The sequence below is a fragment of the Rousettus aegyptiacus genome, unplaced genomic scaffold (genome assembly GCF_014176215.1).
Source record: "Rousettus aegyptiacus isolate mRouAeg1 unplaced genomic scaffold, mRouAeg1.p scaffold_m13_p_8, whole genome shotgun sequence".
Taxonomy (NCBI): domain Eukaryota; kingdom Metazoa; phylum Chordata; class Mammalia; order Chiroptera; family Pteropodidae; genus Rousettus; species Rousettus aegyptiacus.
The window spans coordinates 38,266,199-38,284,232 of NW_023416311.1; the positions used below are offsets into that span (position 1 = coordinate 38,266,199).

Consider the following 18,034-nt stretch of genomic DNA (forward strand, 5'->3'; position numbering starts at 1 on the left):
CTTGGTTACCGAAGATCTCCATCTATCATCTATCTCTTGCCCTTCCCAATTTAAACTATTAGATGGTGCCTCTACTTCGTCACCTGGGAATCACTCTGAAAATTGTCATCAGATTCTATATTATCCTGAAATGGCTTTCACTGAAGTCATCAGTAATCTCCATGAGATGAACTCCAATGAATCTATTTCTGTTCACTTTTTACTAGAACTCTTGTCAGTGTTCTGTAGTTGAATACTTCTTGAAACACTCTCTTTCTTTAGCTTCCCTTTGGTTTATCTGACTTATCTGCCCTACTCTTTGCCTTTTCTGCTCAAACTCTAAATGTTGGGCTTTTTCAAGTCTTGAGTCTAGATTCTCTTCTAACCTCACATACCTCCCCACCGGTGATCTTACTAGTTTTCATACCTTTCATACCTTTCTCCTGAGTACCAGATTTATGCATTCATTTAACTAGCGTTTGGTGTGCCTTGTTCATCACTGGTAATATAGTAGAGTCTCTATCCATGTGGAGTATTCAGTCTGTTATTGCATACAGATAATAAACTAGAAACAAGAAACCAAATATGTAACTACAGCAATGAAGGAAAAGAATGGGATGCTATGATAGAAAATAGCAGGATGGTGTCAGGAAAGATTTCTGAGGAGATAGCATTTATATTGAGATTTAAAAGTTGAGAAGGATCCAGCCAGGAGAAAAGCATTCCAAGAGGGGGAATAGGACATACTGGTTGAATGTCTTTATTACTTGAGTACTTGGAGTATGCTACCTTGGGCTGGCAGTAATTTTTACCAGGGCTGGTTGTAAAACTTAACATGGGATCTCGAATGTAAGGGGCTTTTTATATTCTCTAAATGTAGTATGCATAGTAGACACTCAATAGACCTTTGTGGAGAATGAATAATTTGTGTCCAGAAGGGACTGCATATATGAACTTAATGGATGTTGAATAAAGTTTATTTAAACAAGTTGTCTAAAGGTGTTAGGAGATAACACTTAAAAATTCTATGAAGGGGTCTTAATAGGATGCTGAAAGAAAAGTGTTTCAAATATAAATCAAGTGCTAAATTATCATGCTAGTGTTATCATGTAGTTTTTAGTCTTCCTAGAATTGCTAATTAGAATTGCTAACTTTAAAAAGTTAGTCTCTTATGCTTAGCAGAGGTTTATAATTTTTCTGATTTGCTTTCCCTCTTTAATTGACTTTATTTTTTAGAGCAGTTTTAGATTTATAGAGAAATTGAAGTGGAAGGTACAGAAATTTCCCACCTATTCTTTGGGCTCACATGTGCATAGTTTCCCCTATTATCAGTATTCCCCACTAGAGTGGTACATTTGTTAAAACTGATGAACTACGTTGACACATCATTACCACTCACAGTCCATAGTTTACATTAGGATTCACTCTTGGTGTTGTACATATTTTGAGTTTGGACAAATTTCTAATATATATCCACCATTATAGTATTATACCAAAAATTTTTATGCCCTGAAAATGCTTTTTGCTCCCCATTTTCATCTTTCCATGCCCCCTAACCTGACTCGCTTTTTAAAAAATAAAAATGACCTGACGGATTTTAGCTTATTTTCAGTTACAGTTAGTTAATACTTTAGGGTTATAATTCATTCCAACATTTCTGCACCTTTCTTTTTCTAGTGAAATTTTCTACCTTTTAAAAGCTCTTTTCCCACTTGGTGTGGTATGCAGTTTATTTATTTTAATTGATTAGAGCTTTAGAAATATGGAGACTAGGTGTTATCAAAATATAAATTAATTGTTTTTCCTTATATTTTATTTCATTAGGCTGTTAGTGTTTTATTAGTTTTCTGGGTCAACTTCTTTACATTTATGCTTATAATAATTTTAGATTTGAGTTATCAGTAAGTCACAATTATTTGGCTATTTATTTAAAACAGTATTCATTTCTCTAAACACATTACTATAGTTGTCACAGCCTAGGGAGTTCCAAAAATTATTTTTGTTCAGGAATTAAAAAGTTAATTTAACTTCTCAGCAGAATCTTGTTCTTTAGAAATGCAACGTGTCTTAAACATGAATGGAATATTCTTTAAAAGATCCCAAACTAATTTGTTATTGCAAGTTACAGATTTTATAAAAAGCATGTTTCTGTTAGAGGGAACAGCACGTACAGAGAAAAGTGTGTAGAGTATAATGTATTTGGAGAGCTTGGCAGAAGGAATGAGAGATGAGGCTGCAGAGATTAGTTAGTGGTGGTTGCATTGGGAAAGGCCAGGTAAGCTTTGTAGAGAGTTTGAGTCTAAGGCACTAGAACCCGACAAACATGCTACTGAAGTATTTTTATATTTGAATGGTGGTAACAAGTTTGACTTCTACAGGTGTCTTTTAGCTATCATAATTTATACTTTATTTTATTTAAAAAAATCCAAACTGGATGGTGATACGTGGTAAAGTGCTTGACTAAGACGAGCTAGGACCTCATTCCAATAAAGATGCTAGACATCTTAATTATACTTTTATATCTTCTATTGATATTGCTCTTAGCCTGAGGACAAAATGTAAGAGCTACTTGCAAATCACTGGTCATAACAATAGTGGAATAATGGAAAAATGTAGAGTATTTTTTTTTTAAACTGTCTGAGGGAGGGTTTTAGTAGGGAGAACATGCACATAAACTGATAGCTAGACCCTGAGACAGACATTTTTCTCTCTCTAGTGCTTTCTTCTGCAAAAGTACAAAGTTGTAAGGATTATAATAAACCACACCAAAGTATTTATCACTCATTTATTAAACACCAGTCATCTGCAGCTTACCTACGAAGCCTGGGTATGTTATATATGATATTTCTTATAACAGCATTCTAGAGTTGATGATATTGTTGAGTGACGAAAAGGTAGAGGTGACAAGTAAGTAGCAGAATTGGGTCTCCATCTTCAGTCAACTTGGCTTCCAGCTCATGTAAGCACTTGACCTTGCTCCACGCTGAGAAGACTTATAATTTTGTTTGCAGAGTTGCTGTAGTCACCATTTAAACTAGAGCCACTAAGACTGCAAGAGTAGCTCTGATTTTCATACTTTTTGAAGCTGATATATGTTTACTTCAAGCTCACTAACCAGTTGCCAGAACTTTAATATTCTTTAGCTCTTTAAAAAAAATATGATATAATTGACATATAACTGTATAATTTTAAAGTATACAACCTGTTGCTTTGATACACACATATATTGCAATATGATTACTACTAGTAGTATTAGTTATCTTTATGTAATTACCATTTTTTTTTTTTTGTGGTGAGATTTAAGATCTAGTCTCTTGGCAATTTGGAAGTATATCATACAGTATTATTGACTGTAATCACTAGGCCGTGCACTAAATCTCCAGAACTTAACTCATCTTCTAGTTCCAAGTTTATACCTTTTAACAATATCTAGTGTCTTTATTCCACATCTGAACCTTTTCCTTATTCTTTAGGCTTGGATATTCTGGAGAAAAAAGTGATGGGGATGAAATCATGAGAAAGGGGAGGAGGGAAGACTGTGGGTGTTTAGGAAGAATCTAAATGCCACAAAACGACAGCCCATAGATGTTTCGAACTGTATTTCATCAGTTTTTAAATTAGTTGGTAGCAGTTAAAAATCAAGATGTTTTATATAAAAATCCAGATTTGTGGCTTCTGTGAGAATGGGAATATCTAGCAGCTTGAGGACCATCTTTCTGAGCAATAGTTGGCTGAGCTGTGTATTGGCTGTACCTTTTAGATTGGGCACGATCTGTCCAGGTCACCATAGTTCCCAGGAATTCTTGCTTAATTAATCTGTGATTAATTTCCTGCCCCTTGTAGGCATTTGTTTTAGATTCTGGATCTCATGTGTGTCGCTGTGACTAGCTTCCTGAGCAGCAGGGTAAATAAATCTGCAAGTTAGGTAGGTAAAAATGAAAAATGTTAATTCCTACGGCAGTTTAGAATAATTAAGATTGTTGAATTGGTATCAACATTTAGAATTAGAAAACAAACTGTTTTAGTAAATTTAAAATCAACTAGATTATTGATGATAATTTTTAGGGTAAAAACTTAAATAATCTACAAATTCTCTGTGGATATCAAAAGTATTATATTCCGAAGAGAAAATTATTAATTTGTTCTTCCCTGTTAGTGTAGAAAATATGTTTATTCTTTGAAGTAGTTCATTTGTAATATATGTGGAAAGCTAACTGATTTACAAATTGCTGTGCAAGCTAATCATATGTTCAAAGTTGAGCAAAGGGAATTTTTAAATCTTAATTAAGTCTCCAAAGAAGAGTGACCAATTTTGAAAACCATATTAGAGCTTTTTAAATGTTTGATTTATTTTCCCCAAGAAAAACAAGAATTATATTATTACCCTCTGATAGAAATTTTCTTCAAAGAACATCAAAGCATGTTGATTCTTTAAAGTGCATTTGCCCCAAATTAATAATTCATAGTTCTGTTAGTGCTTATGTAATGAGAAAACATATTCAGAGACAGTACATTCTAAAATTTGGTATTACTTAAAAAGTTTACAGGTTACAAAGTGCTTTTATAAGATATTTTTATTCAATACATAAGACAACTTTGTGATTTAAATAGTTATTCCCTTTTTAATAGACTCTCAAGATCAGGTGACTAGTAAGAAGTAGAGCTGCTCTAGCATAATAATGAATTATATGAAATGAACAGTATGACTGCCTTTGTTTTCTTATTGCATATAATAAATACCTCCAGTGAGGTGTTTCTTTGCCTTCTTTTTAGTCCATAGATTCTTTTCATTTTCCTTTGTTCATGGCTACTTTTAATTATTTTGAGATGAACAATTTTAATTATTGCCTTATTTTTAAGATCAAGTTTTTATCTCCTGAATTCTTTTTCTGCCTATGGTCAACTTTTCATTAGCGGCTCCTCACTTTTTGTTGGAAAGGCACATTTGAAGCTATTACTGACAGGATTTTATTATATTTTACTTCCATTGAGTTTTTTGTTTGCTCGTTTTTTTAATTTTTCTTTGTTAGAAGCCTAGTGGAAAGGTTGTGAGGAAAGAGGGAGTAGTGAAATAAGTAGATATTTTACATGATTACTCAAAAAAAAAAATGCAAAGTGATTGAATGAGTCTCCTTGCTAAGGATTAGAGGGATTCACCTGATAGAAATGTGTCTAATTTGTTTGTTTATGTGAACATGTTACTTGGCAGGCTAACTTTTTTTTTTTTAAATGTGTTACTATATACATAACATAATATTTATAATTTTCACCATTTATAAGTGTGCAATTCAGTGGTATTAAATACATTCATAATGTTGTGTAACCATTACTACTATCTATACCCAAAACTTTTTAAACATTCTCAACATAAACTCTGTACCCTTTAAATAATAACTTCCCTTCCCCTTTACCCCAGCCCCTAGTAATTTCTATTCTACTTTTTGTTTCTATGAATTTTCCTATTCTAGATACTTTGTATAATCATATAGTATTTATCTTTCTTGTTTGTCATTTCACTTAGAATGTTTTCAAGGTCCATACATGTTACAGTGTATAGTGTATCAAAATTTCATTCCTTTTTGTGGCTGAATTGTATGTAAATAGTATTCTTGTTTATCCATTATCTGTTCTGTTGTTTATCCATTTTCCATTCATTTGTTGATGGACACTTGGTTTGTTTCTACCTTTTGGCTATTGTGAAAGTGTTGCTTTGAACATTGGTATACAAATATTTATTCTAGGTTCTGCTTTGAACTCTTTTGGATTTAAACCTAGGAGTAGAATTGCTTGGTCATATAGTAGTTTTATTTTTAACTTTTTCTGGAATTGCCAAACTGTTTTCCAGAAGCTGCAATCATTTTATGTTTCCACCAGCAATGTACAAGAGTTCTAGGTTCTCCACAAAATTGCTGATGCACAAGTCACCTAAGTAAACAAGACGCGTATATAAAACTTAATGTACTTGAAATTGAACATTTAATGCAAACTCCCAAAGAAATGAAATCACTGATAAAATGCAGTGATGATTATTGCTCTAACAAATCATGAATTTTTAAAAATGGAGTTGTAATTGCCATGCAACTTTTTATTAGTTTAAAGTGTACAATATGATTTGATGTTTGTGTACATTGCAGAATGATCACCACAATAAGTTTAGTTTAAACATTCTTTACCTTACATAGTTAGAAAAATTTTTTTCTTCTTATGAGAACTTTTAAGATCTCAGCAACTTTCAAATATATAATACAGTAATATTAAATATGATTGTCTTGCTGTACGTTAAATCCTCATGACTTATTTATTTTATAACTGGAAGTTGTTACTTTTTGACCCCTTCACCCATTTCTCCTATACCACCGCAACAAATCATGAATTCTTTGAGAGGACAACCTAATGTAATACATACAAATTACACAGTGGCAATGATGACTCCATTATTATTATTACTACTACTACTGTTTTCTCTTGGAATGGAGGAGTTGGTATGTGGCTCCTGATTGATTTAATTTTAATGTAACACTAATTTAATTAATTAATTAATTAATTAGCTTTTTTTTAATGGTGACATTGGTTAATGAAATCCAGTAAGTTTCAGTTGTACGTTTTAACAGTAAGGTATATATTTATTTACATTGTGTGTTCACCTCTCATAGAATTTAAAACTTATTTTAGATTTACTCAAAAGTTATAAAAATAGTACTGGGAGTTCCTGTATACCCTTCACCCAATAAACCAATATGGTTATTGTACATAACAATAGTACTATCATGAAATGTAAAGGGTCTGAGATTTTATCTTGTTTGCGAATGGATAAGTTAGCCTGCTATAGTTGCATGGATGCTGGCAAAAGACGTGAGGTTCTTGGGTCAAAGAGAAAAGACTTTTTACTCATGGCGCAGCATCTGGTGTAAGCTTTATGTTTGGTGCTTTCCCTTGCTTTCCCCTCCTTCCCCAAGTCCTGTAGCAGTTTCACAGAGGGGCCTAGGTGGATGCTGTGCACCCAGTGGGTTTACATCTTTGCTGAAGAACCCTGAGTATAGGGTTACTGAATCTTTTATAATGGGTTGCAAGCAAACCTGTCCTTTGCTCCAAAGGGAGAATTTATCTCTGTCTTCAAACGCAGATCACCATACAGACATCTTCGAAAAAATAGTCCAGAATGGGTAGTTAGTGCCTCACTCATATGACACACAGAAATGCAAGAGACCTGTGGAGAATTATCTCCCAACAGATTCTGTTAATCTAAATTAAGAAATGAACATTGCTACAACACTATTAACTGTTTCGGAATTCACCAATTTTCCCTCTAATGTCTTTCTCTGCTCTAACATCTAACCAAGGGCCTTATAAATTATTATATCTCCTTAGCCTCCTCTAGTTTGCAATGGCTCCTAAGGACTTTCTTGTTTTTTATGGTCTTGATAATTTTGAAGAGTACTGGTCATTTATTTTTATAGAATGTCTCTCAGTTTGGATTTGATTCATGTTTTCTCTATGATTAGAATGAAATTATTTATTTTTGGTGGAAACTACAGTGAGATGTGTCCTTCTTAGCACAGAGGTCCATGATGTTGATATGCTTTATTCTTGGTGAGATTAACCCTGATCACTTGGTGAAAGTGGTGTCTGCTGGGTGTTTCTATTGTAAAGTTACTCTTTTCTCCTTTGCAATTAATAAAAATCTTGGGGTAGGGTAACTTTGAGATTATGAAGATACCCTTTTTTCTCTCAAATTTCTGCCTACTAAGTTTTGCATCCATCAGTGAATCGATCTTGCCTATAACAGTTATTGCTGTGGTATTCTAATGGTGTTTTTCTATTTAGACTATTATTTTTACCATTATTGATTGGAATTTTTCTGTATGGAAGAGCTGTTTATTTTATTTATGCCTGTATGGAATTGAACATTATTTTATTTTCTGGAATATAATCCAATAGTATTGTTATTTATTTTGTTGCTGAGATTGTTCCTCTGGGCTCATTGGAGCTTTTCAGGTTGGCTCCTGGACCTTTTTGAGAGGTTTGTTCTTCTTTGAGAACTTACTTTCTGGTGCCATAAGATGGTCCAGGCTCACCCTGTATTTTCCCTGTTCACTTCTCCAAGAAGCTGTAGTTTATTGGAGAATGCTATTAGAAACTAAGATCTGGGCTCTAGGTGTGTTCATTGTTACTGGGATGTCCATCTTATTAGTGGACAGAAATAGGACATTTATATATATATACTAACCTATGCATATGTCTACATCTTTGTGTGTTTCTGAGTCTCTCTCTCTCTGTGTATGTGTGTGTGTGTGTGTGTGTGTGTGTGTGTGTATGTACACATAGCCTAGTATATGTACATACATACCATGAGTTCCATTCAATAACACAGAGTTCATTCTGTTCTTTCTCCTTTCTTTATTTTGTAACTTCTTTCGTTGGCATTGAGAAACTTGGCTGTCATTATCTGTAGCATATCTATGTATAGTATTATCAATGGCATATAGCATATTGCATTATCTATAGCATAATATAGCATATTATTTGTTCAGGCCTAGTATACACATAAAGCTGTTTTAGAATTGCTAACCCATACCACTGTTACTGATTAAATTTTAATTCGTAATTCTGGAGAACTATTAGGGAAAGCAGCATACTAGGAGATAGATTATAATCATGAGTACTTTTATTAATTTAATTAACCAGTATAACACCTGATCTTTTTTTTTCATATTTATTTTTGACTTTGTCTTATATGTACTAAAGAGATAAGATTGGCATTGTAACATATCATCATTTAACTTGTGTATGATCATAAGAAACTGGTGAAAAGATCTGAAAAGCACAAATTATTGGAGAAACTTTGAAGTGGCATCTATTCAAAGCTTTTTGAAAATATTCTTTTCTTACTACAAAAGTGGTATAAAATCAGTAGAAAAAAATTATACATTACAGAAATATATAATGGTGCATGCGGAAATTCCTCATAACCCCTTATGACAACCACCACCAACGCCTAGACCTAACTATATGTCTAGGAAAACTGATGAAGATGTTAGGACTCGTTGTGAGATTTTGATAGTATTAAGATAGCTTTGTGGCCAGGGTACCAAGGAATGCCAGTGACTAGAGCCTTTCACCAAGCTAGGTACTGGGGATATTAAAATGAATGAAACTTGGCTATTGCCATTAAGGAACTTTAAAGGGAGAAACACATATAAGCCAATTGTAATTATAATATGAATAGTGTGTTTTAGGAGGAGGGGTGGGAGAGAACCACTACCTGGAGTTTCACAGTGAAGTGGGTATTTAAACTACTCATTAGTACCTGGATTTTCTCAATGCCATTGGTCTATCCTGAATTTTTATAGCCCTGTACTAATTGAAGTAGTTTCCAAACTCCATTTTGTCATCTATCCAGTTCCCTTTCAGCAGTGAATTAAATTGTAACACCTGGGTCTGCATATTTTATTTCTTTTCTGGAGACCTTCCATGCTTATATTTTAGGTCAAGAATGGAGTCCAGACTCTAGTGTGGCATCGAAAGCCCTGAAAGTCAGACCTCAGCCTGTTCTGCTTGTCTCTTTCTCCATCCTACCCTTCACAAACCCTTTCTCCAGCTACCCCAACCATTCCCCCAGACAGGGTGTTTTTTATATTTTACTGTCTGACTTTGTTCTTTTATTCTCCGTGTAACAAATGCTTCTTGTCTCTTCTGTGTGAAATTCTACCTTTATTTCAAGGTTCATGTCAAATACCATGTTTTATGTTAAACCATTTCTCATCCTTCCTGCTGTCTTCCAAATTTGAATGGTTTCTTCATCTAATTTCAGCCTTTGTCTCTGTTCTCTGTAATACTATTAGATTCCTGTGCGTTGGCCTTTTCATATTCCTTCCTGTGTCTTTAACCACATGTCCTTAATTACTTATAGATTATATACTGGAGAATTTTATGCATGTTCTGGCTTTGACCTTTTGGTGGTTGGTTATCTCTTTCAGACTCAGATTTATTTGTCACTAAATGTTTTAATTCTAGTGCTAGGCCTTCTGGGACTTAGGGCAACTAGTTAGAATTATATGTTAAAACTTTTCATTGAACATTAAATGCTTACGTGGAATCAACAAAATGTTTTGATTAAGGACATACATTTTGGAATTAGCTAGCCCCAACTCTGTTTTCTCTTGAGAAATTTAACCCCTCTAAGCCTTTTTTTTTTTTTCATCTATAAATTAAGGGAATAATATCCCTCTCTTTGACAGGTTTTACGAGAATTAAATGAAGGTAAAGTGTTTAGGATAGTGCCTCTAACACAAAAAGTGTGCAGTTAATGTTAATTTCTTTCTCTTTACCTTTTTTCCTTCATTTTTTTCTTTTTCTTCCTCTCTCCTCCTTTCCCTTCTTCTTCTCCTCTTCTCCTCTTTTTCCTCCTTCTTTCTTCTTTTATTTTCCACCATGAGATATCATCATCATTATTAATGAAATTGGTCTATTTTGCTGTTAGTCAGTGTCTCCCCTGTTGGGGTAGTTTTTCTAGATTCAGAGATTAAGCCAATTTTTTAGCCTTCTTTATAGTAAATCATTTTGCATGTGTTAATGCTACAAATCGCCATAAATAAATTGCCTCATGATGGAGATTTTCATCCTGGGGCTTTCAAAAGTACTCACTTTTTAGTACAAGTAAATGTTACATTGATGAAAAACATTTTTTTCAGGGTTATCAAAATTAATGGCTTAATTCATAGCATTATTATATTCTCTTATGTGGTAAAGTAACACTAACTTAAACCTTATCTTATTTTCTTTATCATAACAAAGAAAATTCTTAATTCTTCTTGGCTCTTTTGTGTAAATGGACATTTATATAAAATTAGGAGGAATATCTTTTAAATATATCAGCTATACAAATTCTATATTTTAAAATACAGGTAAGGGAAAAAGGAAAGAATACACAAAATGAAATTGTTTCCTAGTAACATGGTCCCTTTAATCTATGCTATTCTTTGTAATATATTTCTACTGAGGGATAACTAGTCCTTGGAACAACTTAAACCTTTGACTCCTTGCTTGTCAGGATGGACATTCATCTTGTTCCCTTTAGTTGGCCTTATTCAGTGAATAAGGAGCATAGAATTCTGCTCCTGGAGGCTCACTTTGATAAATTGTGTAGATATTCTTTCTTCATTCAATCATTATTTTTGCAGTATCCAATAACCAATAAGTATACAACTTGGGTCATTGAAAAATAATTAAGAAATTGTTTTCTCTAGAATTTATAGTGAATTGAGCATGAGAGAAAACATAGCTAAGCAACTAATATTTAAGACAAATTCTAAAAGTATAAGTTTGCAGAATAGTGATTAACTTAATTTGCTATTAAGAAAGATGTTTGCTATTTTTAATGTTTGCTTACATTTTTATAGAACAGAAAGAAGTAAATAGCATAACAGTATAGTTGCTCACCTCATTCACAGTTGCCATATATAGTCATCTCTCTGTACACAAGGCTTTCGTTTTCCAGGCGTCTGAGTCCTCTGAAGGCTTCTTTAATATAATAATACTAAAAATTTTCTTAATTATAGATCTGATAGTAGGAACAAGCTTATCTCTAGGCCAGTGATCTCTGTTATTTTGATTACGTACCATAGCTGGTTAAAAAATATAGGATGTAATAATTCTAATAGATATACTACACATTTACTTATAATTACATACATTACATATTAATATATGATGTACCTCATAAAACATACACAAAAATTGATTTTAAAAAGGAAGAGATAATAGTGAAATAAACTATTTAAAAATATCATGTTCCCTCTGGCTGCTGATGTGAAGATGGAAAGAATGGTGTGACCCTTGCTGTCTGCATGGGGCTGGTGTCCTCCTGTGCTATATATATACAAATAAGCCTGAGGCAGGATCTGTAAAAAAAAAAAAAAAAAAAAAAAAAAAAGTCTTGCTAATTGTGATCAGATTATTTTCATTATCCATTATTTTGAGGCATGATATATACTTACAGTGAAGTTCATTGTTAATGATAGTAAAATGTGAATCCACAATACAAATAATCTTTATAATTTCTAATTTTTAAAGTTATTGTCATATCTCATTAGATTTTTTAAACTAATAAAAAGTTTGAACTAGGAGTAAGAAACAGCTTGGTCATATGCTTTATTGTGATTCATTGAGGTTCATTGTGATTGTGTAATTAGAGTTTCATCAATATAGATTCTTGGTGGGTGTGTATAGTTTCTTTGCAGATGCCATTGTTAACATTCCATGTTATGGAACTTCTCTCTCTTTTTTTTTTTTTATCAGGATACCACATATCCTGATGCATAATTATTTCATATACCAAGCTGAGGAGGGATTGTTATTCTATATATGAATTATTAGTAATAAATAGAAGTGATAATATTTTCCTTTTGTGCCCCATTGGGTCATTTTTCCTAACCCATTTTGGAGACCGCTGCTTTAGACATGTCTTCTGGGGCACAGGTCTCTGAAAATCTAATCTAAAGATATTTATTCTCTTTATAGAGTTACTTCCTCTTCTATAACAGTGATTTTTTTTTTACCCTCCTTCTCTACTTCCAAAGGTGGTTATATAATAGAATGGTTATATAATAGAATAGTGTATTGATAAAAACAGTTTTAGAGGGTATGAGAATATTATTGTTATTTATACTTGAAGCCATCAGACAGGATAGATGCAATTTTTCTTTATGAGATGAAAGTTTCTTATACTATATTAATAACAAAGAGCTGTTTCTTCTTAATTGGTTATATCAAATATCGTTTCAGAAATTTAAGAAGTAAGGTTTATTTTACCGATTATTTGTTTAAAGTGACAGTAGAGGGCACTGTGGTAGTTTTTCAAAGCCTGTTTTAAAATTAGTTGTTGGCATTTTTATGTGTCATGCAGTGTCTCTATTCAATTAACCTACTGAAGGCTGTGAAACTCTTTGTTCTTTGCTTTTTCACTCTATTGGGACTATAAAAATTTTGTGGAGTATTGGAGTATTTGAGATGCAGTATTTTTTCTGGGTTCTACATTTGCATTACTTTAGTGGGTAAAAGAAATCTTTTAAAAATAATAATTCTTTTAAATCTGTTCACTAATCTTTAAAGTTTGCCTGTGTGAGATTTTCTTGGTTAAAATTAGTACTATGAGAAAAATCACATTCAGTGAATATTAAATAGGATATTAATTAAACTTTTGAAAGATTTTTTTGTAGGTCCTAGCATCTCTAGTCATATGTCAGATATAATTCCATTTGCCTACAGGCTGTCAGAGATAGGATGCCCAGAGTGACAGATTATTCTTGTACTGTACCATTCACTTCAGAAGCCAGTTAATCTTAGTCTGACAGGAAGCCTACATATTTATTCATATAATCCTTAATAAGAAAAGAAGATGAAACTTATTTCATATCATTCTCTGAGGGAAATTATTTGAAAGTTCCATATATATTTTAAGAACATAATTAACATTAATTTGGTTGTATAGATTTTAAAGAAGATAAACCCCAGTGATGGAAAACAATATTTATCACACATTTGCAGTGCATCGTGAATGTGGACAAGGGAAAAATCTCAACTCTTACTTTGACATTCTGTTATATATTAGCTGAAAAATAATAGTCATAAATGATTATATTTTTATAACATTTGCCCGTGATTCAGTAGTTATCCCGAGAACTTTCTTAGTGCTTCGTTACTAGTTTTATGAAAGAGGAAATTGAAAACCTGTGATGTGCTCAAGATCACGTAGCAAGACAATGACACATTGTCAGTGACATATCTTAATAGTCATACCCAATTGACCTCTACCCAATTGACCAGTTGATATTTTTTCAGATACTAATTTTTCTTCTTCAGATCTATATAAATTCAAGAAGTAGTATAATTTTTACTTATAAATAAATGTTTATTATTTATAAATAATAAGTTATCTGGTATTTTTTTCCCCCTGTCAACCTTAATAGTTCATAGAAAGTAAGAAACTTTTAAGAAATTCTTTCTGGCACAGTGAGCACAAATAAGCTCCTTGAGAGCAGGAATCTTTATTTTATTGTCCCAAGTGCCTAATGTCTGGCACATAGTTAGATGTACAGTAAATATTTGCATAGAACTTTGCTGAATTTATAAACCACTTAATTCATTATCAGTTTGAAATAGTTAAGTATTTAAGAGTTAAGTTTGGATGTAGGGAGAATTTTTGTTCTTTGGAGAAAGATTTTAGTGTGAGGAGAGCATTTACTGTGAACCTATCCACTAATTTGGTAAGCTGGTTTGACATTTGGACAGCTAGTTACCAGTGCGGTGGATGCTGACCATTGTGGAGAAGGAAAGTATGAAAAAAATTGCTTTTAAAGTAACAAGTGCTAATTCATATTGTAAACCAACTTGCTAAATATAAATTTGATCAATTGGAATACAAAATGCTTTAAAGAACTATGGTTTTATTAGTTTGAGAGAATTGTAATTCGACATAGGATAATAAAGGGGACGTGCTTTAAAATAAATAGGTAATGATGTTTTATGTGCATGTCAAAGCATAAGCCAAAACAATTAATTTTAGCTTGAGTCACAGTTACAGTTTTTACACATAAAATGCTTAGCTACTTTTTTAATTAAATATTTCCACCTCTTATTTGCTATCACTGGAATGATTACAAATTATAACAAAGAAATATGTGAGATTCTGAATTTCATTGATAGTAGAAACTAATTGCTTGAGTATTAGAGAGGAAATAGAGATCAATATTTTATATGTAAGAAAATGAAGGGATGGGGTAAGAAATTAGGAGGAGAAAGGCATCTAGGTATTTCTTCATGTATTCAACAGTATTTATTGATAGCTTACTGTATTAGAGGCTGGGATATAAAAGTGAAAAAAGTAGACAAAGTTCTAGACCTCATGTAATTAGATTGAACATTGTTTTTCCATTGCATTTTACATTTTGCAAAATAACTATTAAGATATGATTCACATAGCATGACATTCATCCTTTCAAAGTGTATAATTGAGAAGTTTTTGTTATATTGAATTGTGCAAATATCACCAATATTCTAATGGTTTTAGCACGATTCTCTTTGTCTCTTTTCTAGATCTTTTTCTTAAAAATGACTTGTTTTGGTATTCTGTCCTGCCTGTTAAGCTCCACTAATTACCAGCTGATTGTTCTGTGTTTCGATACTGTGCTCCAAGGCATAAATTGTCCATAGGTCTGGTATTAAATTTTGGAAGAGATAATTTTTGAGGTCAAAACAGTCCTCTTTAAGGATTGTTCTAACTGCTGGTAGGGTCTTCTTAGCTGTCTTTTTCTCTGGTTCTTTCTGATGAACTAGATGGCCCATGATTTAGCTTGTTGCTCTTAATTAAATTAAGAGGAGTTATTGCTTTTGAGGGCACCCTTAGGCTTGAACTTCCTCACACTGTGTTTCAGATAGTTACTTTGGGGAGAGCTTCAGAGCTATCTTTTCTTATACTCTGTCTCTTCTTCAGGGTAAACTCTCTGAGCCACTGTTCTGGGCACAGGCCAGGGCAGTTGCTGCTAGCTTGCTTTTTCTTTTCCCTTTAAAATTTATCTATCTGTCTGTCTGTCTGTCTGTCTGTCTATCTTAGGCGAGGCAACCCTTTGTTGACCTCACAGATTGCAAGGACTCTGTCAGTTTACAATCCCTTATTTTTTAAAAATTTTTTTACACCTACTGCACGTGGTCTTAATAGGTAGTCTCCCCCATCCAAGTATTAACCAGGCTTGATCCTGCTTAGCTTCCGAGATCAGACGGGATTGGGCTTGTTCAGGGTAGCATGGCCATAGACTAACTTGGTTCTATCACTGAACTGGGGTGAGGGCAGTTGGGACCCTAGTATTCTCAGCCTATTGCGATGTGATGAAGCTTTTGTTTTATAGATGGAGGTTAGGTAGGGTTAGGGAGCCTCTGCTCTCTTAGCCACACTACCAGGAATTTAGCCTCTTTACCTTGAAGTTGGAGAGGTTGAGAAATGCTGATGACCTACCTTTCCCTGTGGCATACAGTAAACCTTGATTAAGAGTTGAGAGGGACTTCCATTCCCTTGGCCACACCTACCTGCAGTGGAGTTTTTGTCAACCTGAGTTAGGAAATGGGCTATGGCTCAAATGCCACAAACTGTCCCAATACGAAATTTTAGTAGATTTTGTTGAATAATGTTTCTTTATTTGGATATGCCCTTAGAACAATTTTCAGAGACTTTAAATGGTTGTTTTTTATAATAGTTTTGTCAGTTTTGCTTGTTTCACTGTAGAGTGAAGCAGCTTTCCCTATCATCTTGGAAGTGCAATTCTCCGAATTACTTAATCCTGAATATTCCTAAACTTCAAAGGTATCTTTCTAGTAAGAAAATTACCATCCTAGGTAACTGAGGGTTCCCCCTTCTCCAGATGAACAGATGGTTTGGTCACACAGGAAACTCAGAGCTAGCAGTATTCAGAGCAGTTCTTTGCACTGTCCTGTCATACTAAGGACTTCTGTGATCACTACATATGTTGTGAGCTAAAGATGTTATTTTCAGGGTTTACTTATCTAGTTTTCTGCTACCCACAGAAGTCTGCAGTTTCCACCCAGCTTGTTTCCTTTTTCGAATTTTGCAGTTCTTTGGCTCTATTGACACGTGGCTATTTCTTGCTTAGTGCATCAATTTTTTTTTTTACCTTCTTTTATATTCTTAGAATCATGCAATTTACAGATATTAAAGTCTAAATTCTGAATTTTTTTAAATGATTTCATCTGATCTTAAATTACGTTTTATGAAAATAATTTTACTGACATGTGATTGTGCATTTCAGTCATATACAGAGTTTCATATTTAAAAAAGGCCAAAACTTGAAATTTTAGAATTTGAATGTAACTCATCCTCCTTATTCTTAATACTGAATGAGGAATCTTTTCCAATTTCAGCCCATGATCTCTGTCAGTACACCTCGTTCCATCAATCAGTGTGTGCTCCTCTCTGTTTACTTGTATTTATTCCTCTTGTGACCAATGAATGACTCTCTCCCTGCTAACACTCCTGAGGAGGAGTCCAGTGTAGGGCAGAGTAATGTCACCAAATCATTTCAGATGTCACTGGAAAGTGAGTGTGTTGCTTTTTTTGGGGTCAATCATTTATTCTAGGTTTGGTGGAGGAGAGGGGAGTGGAGTCATGTTGTACAACACATTTCTACCTCTTCCTAAGATGTTATCTAGTGAATTTTTTCCAGCAGAAGCATAGATTTGATAGTTTCTTGCAGAACGAGGTGGTAAATATAATTGAACTGATTTACTCACTCCATGGTTTATTTATATAAGCACTTTTTACCTCAGGCTATAACTGCATAAGTAAAACTGAAGGATTTGATAGCAGTCAGTTTTATAGTAGTAAGTATGCTGTTGGGAATTCTCTTTAATGTAACATTCACTTGTATACTATCATAATGGCATATAACATTTGCCCATAATAGTGACCTGTTGTGAAAATTTACTCTCATATATGCTATATCTGGCTGCTTGATAAATTTCCTTTTACAAATACACATATCAAATATAGGATTTAACGGTAAAGTTCAGGACATACAAGAAACTGGTCATTGGTTGCCCCTAGGGAAAAGAGTGCCCTAGGTTGGAGTGCTGAGATGGGAAGTATACCCTTTTATTCTGTCTGAATTTTGTAATGAACATAAGTGTTACTGGAACAATAGTAAAACACTAAGAAGGAAGTAAAACAAAAACAACAATGTAAACTACAGAAAAAGGGAAAATAAATGGATAAGGCAGATACTCTGTGGATATAATTCTAGCCAAATATAATTTTATGGCCCCCATTTGGGTTTCTTCTCACAATTGATAAGCTCCCCATATTGCTTGATGGCTAGGTTTAATTAGAACTCCTCTAGATGGTAATTATGTTCTAATATTTTATCATTATCTTGTTTCCTTCAGCTTCAGAGGATTTTTAAAAAGTTGCTAGGTTTCTCTTTGACATACGATCTGCTTTTGATTTGGAATGCAAGTTAGTAGAAGTGTTGCTTCATGACTAAAAAGAGCA

The 18,034-nt window shown here is 33.3% G+C and overlaps 1 protein-coding gene across 2 annotated transcripts in view; it reads left to right on the forward strand.

The window, feature by feature from the left end:
• The window catches only part of DTWD2 (DTW domain containing 2), a 95,950-nt gene that overhangs the window by 1,137 nt on the left and 76,779 nt on the right, over nucleotides 1-18,034 (forward strand). The gene's annotated exons all lie outside the window — the stretch shown is intronic.